Source organism: Mesoplodon bidens, assembly GCF_964165515.1.
Source record: "Mesoplodon bidens genome assembly, chromosome: 1".
In the NCBI taxonomy this organism is placed as follows: Eukaryota; Metazoa; Chordata; class Mammalia; order Artiodactyla; family Ziphiidae; genus Mesoplodon; species Mesoplodon bidens.
In genome coordinates this window covers 140,123,524-140,132,089 of record NC_138176.1, presented here as the reverse complement: position 1 = coordinate 140,132,089, position 8,566 = coordinate 140,123,524, and positions in this window count along the sequence as shown.

Sequence of the window (8,566 nt, the reverse complement as noted above, 5' to 3'; positions counted from 1 at the left end):
TCTCCTGCATTGACAAGCGGACTCTCAACCACTGCGCCACCAGGGAAGCCCAAGGTAAAGACTTTTAAAATCTACTTTCTTGGCAACTTTCAAGTATGCAATATAGTATTAGTAACTATAGTTGCCATGCTGTGCCATCCCTGTGACTTAACTTATTTTATAATTGGAATTTTTCACCTTTGACCCCCTTCACCCATTTTGCCCATCCTTATGCAATCCTTTCTACAGCTCTTCAGGGTGAGTACTGTTACCTGCATTTTATGGACTAGGCATCTGGGTTGTGCAAGGCCACACTGGGAGCTTGGAGTCAAAGCCTGGTCAACATGGCTCCCAAGCATTCTCTTTCCGTTGTTCCTTGTCCATGTCCTCCCCGTTCCTGCCACTCCCAACCTCTACACATAGGGGGAGCTGCTGGGTGCTTTTACTACCTGTATCACTCACCCCAGCCTCAGCTGTGATTGCTCCCTGACATGCCACTGGGATTCCTGGAGTGTGCTGAGCTGGAAGAGAGAAGTGTGGATCACTGGAAGGCCCTCATCATTTCCCATCTTTTCTTCCTGGCCTCATTTTGGTCTCTACTCCTCCGGCCTCAGCCCCCTTGCTGGCCCCTCTGCCATCCACCTTGCCTTCCTTCTGTTCCTTGAGTTCACCCACCTCTTCCCACCTGAGGCCTGGCATGGAGCCTCCCCCTGTCTGGACTCCTTTCCCCATCAGTCTTGTCCTAGCTTTTTCCTACTTATCCTTCTCTGACTCTTCCTCAGGAGGACCTTCCCCAGCCCCAACCCAGCCTAGAGTGGGTCTTCCTTCTCCTCGTTCATAGCACGTATCATGAGTTGTTATTATATACCTTTTAGTGTGCTTATTCCTTTAAAACCTGTTCCCCCTGCCTCAATGTCATCTTCATGAAGTACAGAAAAAGATGGTGTCTGTTTTGCCCACCATTGTATACTTAGCATCTCATATTTGGAGGGGCCCAGTAAAGAGCTGCTGAAAGAATGAATGAATCAGTGAGCCTGGGTTCAAAGGCTGCCTATCAAAATACTGTTGTTTTGGGCAGAATTTGTGTTCCCCCAAGTACATCCTCCAGACCACGTTCCTTCATGTGATTCACCGCTTTCTTTTCACTCCCACTTGCCCCTCCAAATGAAAGGGGATACAGTTCCATTGCTAATTTTACTTTGTGTCTCCGGAAGTCAGAAATAACCCTCTGCAATTTCATGGTCTAAAAGGAAGAGCTTTATAATTGGTTTTGTTATAAAAATGAACAGCTCTCCGTTACACCGAAGTTTATCTTCTGACAAACATGCGACGGGCAATTGTCCTTTTAACATCTTGATACAATAAAGTCTATGTCCCCACCCTCATTTCTACTTTCCACCAGAATGTTTTTGTTAATGGTCTTAAATAACTAGAAGTTACCAATATGCATTATGTGAGTTCATCACTTGCTACTGGTTGGACAAATCGGAGGTGCCCATGTATTGTTCTAGACACTTTCAGAGATAAAAGAGAAAAGACAGGGGTCCCTCCAACAAAGGATTGATCACTTCTCAAAGAATGAGGATAAAATAAAATATCCTTGGCCCTAGAAGTAGATAACACTGAACAGAGCCTTTCTTATTGTTTAATTTTATTTTTAAAAAAATTTTTATTGAAATACAGTTCATTTACAATGTTGAGAGCAGAGCCTTTCTTAGGCAGTGCTTCAGCAGCCTCAGGATCATGCTCACAAAATTGATTGTCGCTGGCTAATGCTATGAAAAATGTGGCTGGGGCTTCCCTGGTGGCGCAGTGGTTGAGAGTCTGCCTGCCGATGCAGGGGACGCGGGTTCGTGCCCCAGTCCGGGAGGATCCCACGTGCCGCGGAGCGGCTGGGCCCGTGAGCCATGGCCGCTGAGCCTGCGCATCCAGAGCCTGTGCTCCGCGACGGGAGAGGCCACGGCAGTGAGAGGCCTGCGTACGGCAAAAAAAAAAAAAAAAAAAGTGGCTGATTTAGAAAGTGCCAAAATGTTGGTGGCTGGCTGCAGCCTGAAAAATTTCCATAGCCCCACACTATCCTCAGGAAAGATCCCAATTCATCAGCAGGGCTCTGCAAGATTCAGCTCCTGCCTGTCTCTTCAGCACATTGATCTTCTGCCCTCTAGCCCTACAGAGTGACTGAAGTTTTCCCTTCTCATGCTTTTGCATGTGCTAGAGCTTCAGCTTCTCCACCCCTCTCTCACTCATTTTTTTTTGATGGAAGTATAGTTGATGTACAATATTATATCTTACAGGTGTACAAAATAGTGATTCACAATTTTTAAAGTTTATACTCCATTTATAGTTGTTATAAAATATTGGCTATATTCCCTGTGTTGTACAATATATACTTGTAGCTTGTTTTATACATAATAGTTTGTACCTCTTAATCCCCTCCCGCCTTCCCTCTCCCCACTGGTAACAACTAGTTTGTTCTCTATATCTGTGCGTTTCTTTTTTGGTTACATTCACTAGTTTGTTGTATTTTTTAGATTCCACAAATAAGTGATATCATACAGTATTTGTCTTTCTCTGTCTGACTCATTTCACTTAGCATAATGTCCTCCAAGTCCATCCATGTTGTTGCAAATGGCAGAATTTTATTCTTTTTTATGGCTGAGTAGTATTCCTTTGTATATGTACTACATCTTCTTTATCCATTCATGTTGATGGTTGCTTAGGTTGCTTCCGTATCTTGGCAATTGTAAATAGTGCTGCTATGAACATTGGGGTACATGTATCTTTTCAAATTAGTGTTTTTGGCTTTTTTGGATATAAACCCAGGAGTGGAGTTGCTGGGTCATATGGTAGTTCTATTTTTAGTTTTTTGAGAAACCTCCATACTGTTTTTTACAGTGGCTGCACCACTTTACATTCCCATCAACAGTGTTTGAGGGTTTCCTTTTCTCCACATCCTCGCCAACATTTGCTATTTGTGTTCTTTTTGATGACAGCCATTCTGACAGGTGTGAGGTGATATCTCATTGTGGTTTTTAATTTACATTTCTCTGATGATTAACGATGTTGTGCATCTTTTCAAGTGCCTGTTGCCCATCTGCATGTCCTGTTTGGAAAAATGTCTATTCGGGTCTTCTGCCCATTTTTAAATCAGGTTATTTGTTTTTCTGATGTTGAGTTGTATGACCTGTTTATATATTTCACATATTAACCCCTTATCAGTCATATCATTTGCAAATATTTTCTCCCGTTCAGTAGGTTGTCTTTTTGCTTTGTTGATGGTGTTACTCGTTCTTAAAGACTGGGCCTAGGGATCAATTCCTCTTGGCAGCTTGGCCAGAATCCAGTTTGCTTTCCCACCTCCTGGGCTCCCATTGCACTTTTCAGTGGATACCTATTATGCATATGTATGTGTGCGTATGTATGTATCTGTTATGCATATATATGTATAAAAGCTTAACATTTTTAACGAACATGTATTAAACACTATGTGCCAGGTTTTCTTCCGGTTTCTCTTCACCTTCTAACTTCATCCCCACAGCAGTCCTATGAGGGAGATGCTAGTAACTTAGCCAGGAAGTGACAGGACCAGAATTTGAACCCAGGCTCTAGAGCCATGCGTTTCAGAACTGTCCCTGAGCTGTCATCATGCTGTGTTACAAGCACTGATGTCATTCGTGGTCACCCCTCTTGACTGTGAGCTCCTTGAGGACAGGGACTGATCTTGCTCAGCAACTAGAACATTGTATGACCTCAAGAGTGAATAATGAATGTAATGAGGCACAGAATAAAAAATGAATTATACCTGGTGCTTTATTTCAAGGGACTCACAGTCTCTCTCTCTTTTTTTTTATAAGTTTATTTATTTTTGGCTGTGTAGGGTCTTCATTGCTGCACGTGGGCTTTCTCTAGTTGCGGCGAGCGGGGGCTACTCTTTGTTGTAATGTGCGGGCTTCTCATTGCAGTGGCTTGTCTTTGTTGTGGAGCACAGGCTTTAGGTGCACAGGCTTCAGTAGATGTAGCACACGGGCTCAGTAGTTGTGGCTCGTGGGCTCTAGAGCGCAGGCTCAGTAGTTGTGGTGCACCGGCTTAGTTGCTCTGCAGCATGTGGGATCTTCCCGGACCAGGGCTCAAACCCATGTCCCCTGCATTGGCAGGCGGATGCTTAACCACTGTGCCACCAGGGAAGTCCAAGACTCACAGTCTCTTTTTCTCCTTTTTTCCCTCCTTCCTTCCCCAAATTGTTGCAGGGCCTTTTAAACAACCTGAGAAATAGGTATTATTATTCCAACTTTACAAGTAAGAAAAATGAGGCCCAGAGAAGTTAAGTATCATGGCCAAGGTCATAGCTGGGAACAGGCACAGTCAGGATTCAGACCTTAGTGGCCTGGCTCCAGACTCATCTCTTAAATTCTATAATATGTATGTCTCCAGTAGCTTCAGTGGGCAGAAAAGACACATAAACGGATGCAAAACAAGAGACAGGTAGAGAAGCTTAGGCAGCAAGGGCAGGAGAGGGACCCAGACAAACAGTTTGGAGCAGCCTGCGGTGTGGCTGGCTGAAGAGCAGGCCATAGTAGGGAGGGCAGGGCAGGGGATGCATTAAAAACAAAATGCTGTGGGAATCTCAATCAGCACCACAGGGGCTCTGGGCTCACACACAGCCACCTGTTCCCTGCTGGGTAAAAGGGGCTCTGACTGACATTCTGGCCAGGAAGTTTCCTGGTGTGTGTGTGTGGGCATCTTGGATGACCTCGGGGTGGCCAGAGCAGCCCTCACCCTCCAGCTCTCCATTTTCTTGTCCCAGCTCTCCACTTGCCAGCTGCCTAGTTCTGTGAATCACAAGATCTCGTGAGTCATTCATTGCCTCTCTGAGGAATAAATAATGTCAAGTCTCACAAAAGCCGAGCAGTCCGGTTTACAGGAGGCATCACGCAAAGACTGAGCCTGGGTTCTGCTTTCCTTTGTGAACTGGCACCGCCGTCAGGAGAAGCATGTTGCCAGGCTCTCAGTTTGAGCTTTTGGGCCATCGACCAAGAGCTCTGGCTGCTTTAGCTTGGTCTGGATTTGATGCTGAGACTGCCAGACTCAGCAAGAGGCAAAGTCAGCCCCAAGGATCATAATTTTGGCCCAAACGGGGAAAATCTGAAATATGAAGATGAGTGTACATCAATTTGGTTGTGTCTCCAGTGTTCCTGAGACAGGCCTATCCTTTATTTCTCTCATGAATGCCCATGATAGACATCCTGAAAGTTAATTTAGTACTTTAATATTCCGAAGCTGCTTCCCATAGCCTATAACATGCAAAGCCCTTTGAAGGCAAAACCCAGAAGGTTCCTGGTGTAGCAGAGAGAATATGTGAGCAGGCAGTGGCCAGTAATATCTCAGGGCAAGTATTTTGACCTCACTCCAAGGGTGCGTTGTCATCTTTGTGTACTGGTGTCTGATCCAAGCCTCTCCCTAGAGGAGCCTCCCCACCTAGCTAGAGTCGGGGTAGGAGAAAAGCAATTTGATTTTATGGTGAAAAATACTCACAACAGGGTGTAAATACAAGAATAGATTTCGCTCCTTGCAGGGCATAATCCTATTTTAGAAGAGAGGCTTATTAATCAAAATCTAATTGATAGAAGGTTGGGTAAAACTTACTTTAAAAAAAATAGACTTTTCTTTTTAGAGCAGTTTTAGGTTCACAGCAAAATGGGGAGGAAGGTACAGAGATTTCCCATATCGCCCCACCCCTGCTCATGCACAGCTTCCGTTATCAACCTCTCCCAGCAGAATGGTGCATTGGTTATAACTGATGAACCCACGTTGACACATCATTATCACCCAGAGTTCATCACAGTTCACTCTTGGTGCTGTAGAGCCTAGGAATTTAGGGCATGGACTCTGGAGCCAGATTGCCTGAGTTCCAGTGATAGCCCCACTGTACGTCTATAGTCTATAGTTATATAAATAATGACTTGGAACAGTGCCTGGCACATAAGTGGGGCATGCAGTTTAAGTGTTGATATCCTCCAGAAAAACCCTCCTTAGCCTCTGGTACAGGGATCTCTCCTGTGTGCTATATTTTAATGACCTCTTTATTTGAGATACCTGGAGGCAGGGACTGTCTTCCTCACCTTCATGTCTGTGGCTAGAAAACCACCTCGAGAGATTAATTTCTGTTTCATACTCATTCAGCAGCCTGAATGAATAGCAAGACTTCCCCATTGTGAGAAACTCCTCGAGGGTGGCCTTACCTCCAGGATTGTTGATGTCTTTTGAATCAGAGGTATAAAGGGAGAGATCATAAATAAAGCATGAGGGCTTCCCTGGTGGCGCAGTGGTTGAGAGTCCGCCTGCCGATGCAGAGGACACGGGTTCGTGCCCCGGTCCGGGAAGATCCCACATGCCGCGGAGCAGCTGGGCCTGTGAGCCATGGCCGCTGAGCCTGTGCGTCCGGAGCCTGTGCTCTGCAACGGGAGAGGCCACAACAGTGAGAGGCCCGCATACAGCAAAAAAAAAAAAAGCAGAGGCTGGGGACTTCCCTGGTGGTCCAGTGGTTAAGACTCTGCGTTCCCGGTGCAGGGGGAACTGGATACGGCATGCCACAACTTTAAAAAAAAAAAAAAAAAGAGGGTGTTATAGAGGAAAAGATATTTAAGGGACCCAACCACCAGTGCAACATGTGGTCCTAGATTAGGTGTCCAGTGCAACATGTGGTCCTAGATTAGGTCTTAGTTTGAACAGTTTTGAACAGCTGTGGAATCAATTGGGGGAACAATTATGGAAATTGGAATACGGCTTGGGTCATAAATGATATTAAAACTCATTAAGATGATTAATATTGTGGCTTGTTGGGTGTAATAAATATTTATTTTGGTTACATAGGATGTTCTTATATTTGTGAGTTGAATACTGAAGAATTTAGGGGTGAAATGTCATGAAGTCCAGCATAAAAAGAAATAATGTGAGTATAAAAGAATAAAATCTGGAAGAATTGAATTATATCTCACATTAGATCCTCCTTACTTGACCCAATTAACTTGAAAGTCTGCTTTACTACATGAGTACAGATACTGTACATGTGTACCTAGGTAGGGAAAGTGCATGGAATCTGGGGTATGTTTTGCCATTTAGTAACTGTGTAATCTTGGGTGTTTCTCTCTGTGCCTGTTTCCCCAGCTGTAATATAGGTATAGTATTAGTGAACCTACTGCATAGTGTAATTATGAGGTTAAATGAGTTAATATACATAAGCTCATTAAAACAGTTCCTGGCACAAAGTAATTGCTAAATAAGTGTTAGCCCTTATTATTCTTGTTATTGTTTTAAGGAATATGATCCTAGAAGATGCTGGGTTGGCAAAAACTGATATAATCAGCACAGCTTCTTGGATTTTCTGGTATGTTGTTAGTAGCCGTGGGAGTCCCATATTCCTAGGGACCCATCTTTGAGTTCTTCCTTAGAGTACATTGAAATGTTCCAACCAATGTTTTAGGGTCTGGGGAACAGTGGTCAGGCCTAAAAACATTTTTTCTCATTGGTTATAATGGGACTTTCGGGTTAGTATCCTATTAAAAATCCAAAGGTTTTTTGCACAGCGAAGGAAACCATAAACAAGACAAAAAGACAACCCTCAGAATGGGAGAAAATATTTGCAAGTGAAGTAACTGACAAAGGATTAATCTCCAAAATACACAAAGAGCTCATGCAGCTCAATGTCAAAAAAAACAAACAACCCAATCCAAAAATGGGCAGAAGACCTAAATAGACATTTCTCCAAATAAGACATACAGATGGCCAACAAACACATGAAAAGATGCTCAACATCACGAATCATTAGAGAAATGCAAATCAAAACTACAATGAGGTATCACTTCACACCAGTCAGAATGGTCATCATCAAAAAATCTACAAATAGTAAGTGCTGGAGAGGGTGTGGAGAAAAGGGAACCCTCTTGCACTGTTGGGAATGTAAATTGATACAGCCACTATGGAAAACAACATGGAGATTCCTTAAAAAACTAAAAATAAAATTGCCATATGACCCCGCAATCCCAGTACTGGGCACATACCTAGAGAAAACCATAATTCAAAAAGACACATGCACCCCAACATTCATTGCAGCCCTATTTACAGTAGCCAGGACATGGAAGCAACCTAAATGCCCATCAACAGAGGAATGGTTAAAGAAGATATGGTACATATATACAATGGAATATTACTCAGCCATAAAAAGGAACGAAATTGGGTCATTTGTAGAGACATGGATGGACCTGGAGACTGTTATACAGAGTGAAGTAAGTCAGAAAGAGACAAACAAATATCGTATATTAACGCATATATGTGGAATCTGAAAAAATTGGTATAGATGATCTTATTTACAAAGCAGAAATAGAGACAAAGACGTAGAGAACAAACGTATGGATACCAAGGAGGAAAGGGGGGGGGTGGGATGAATTGGGAGATTGGGATTGACATATATACACTATTGATACTATGTATAAAACAGATAACTAATGAGAACCTACTGTATAGCACAGGGAACTCTACTCCATGCTCCGTGGTGACCTAAAAGAGAAGGAAATCCAAAAAAGAGGGGATA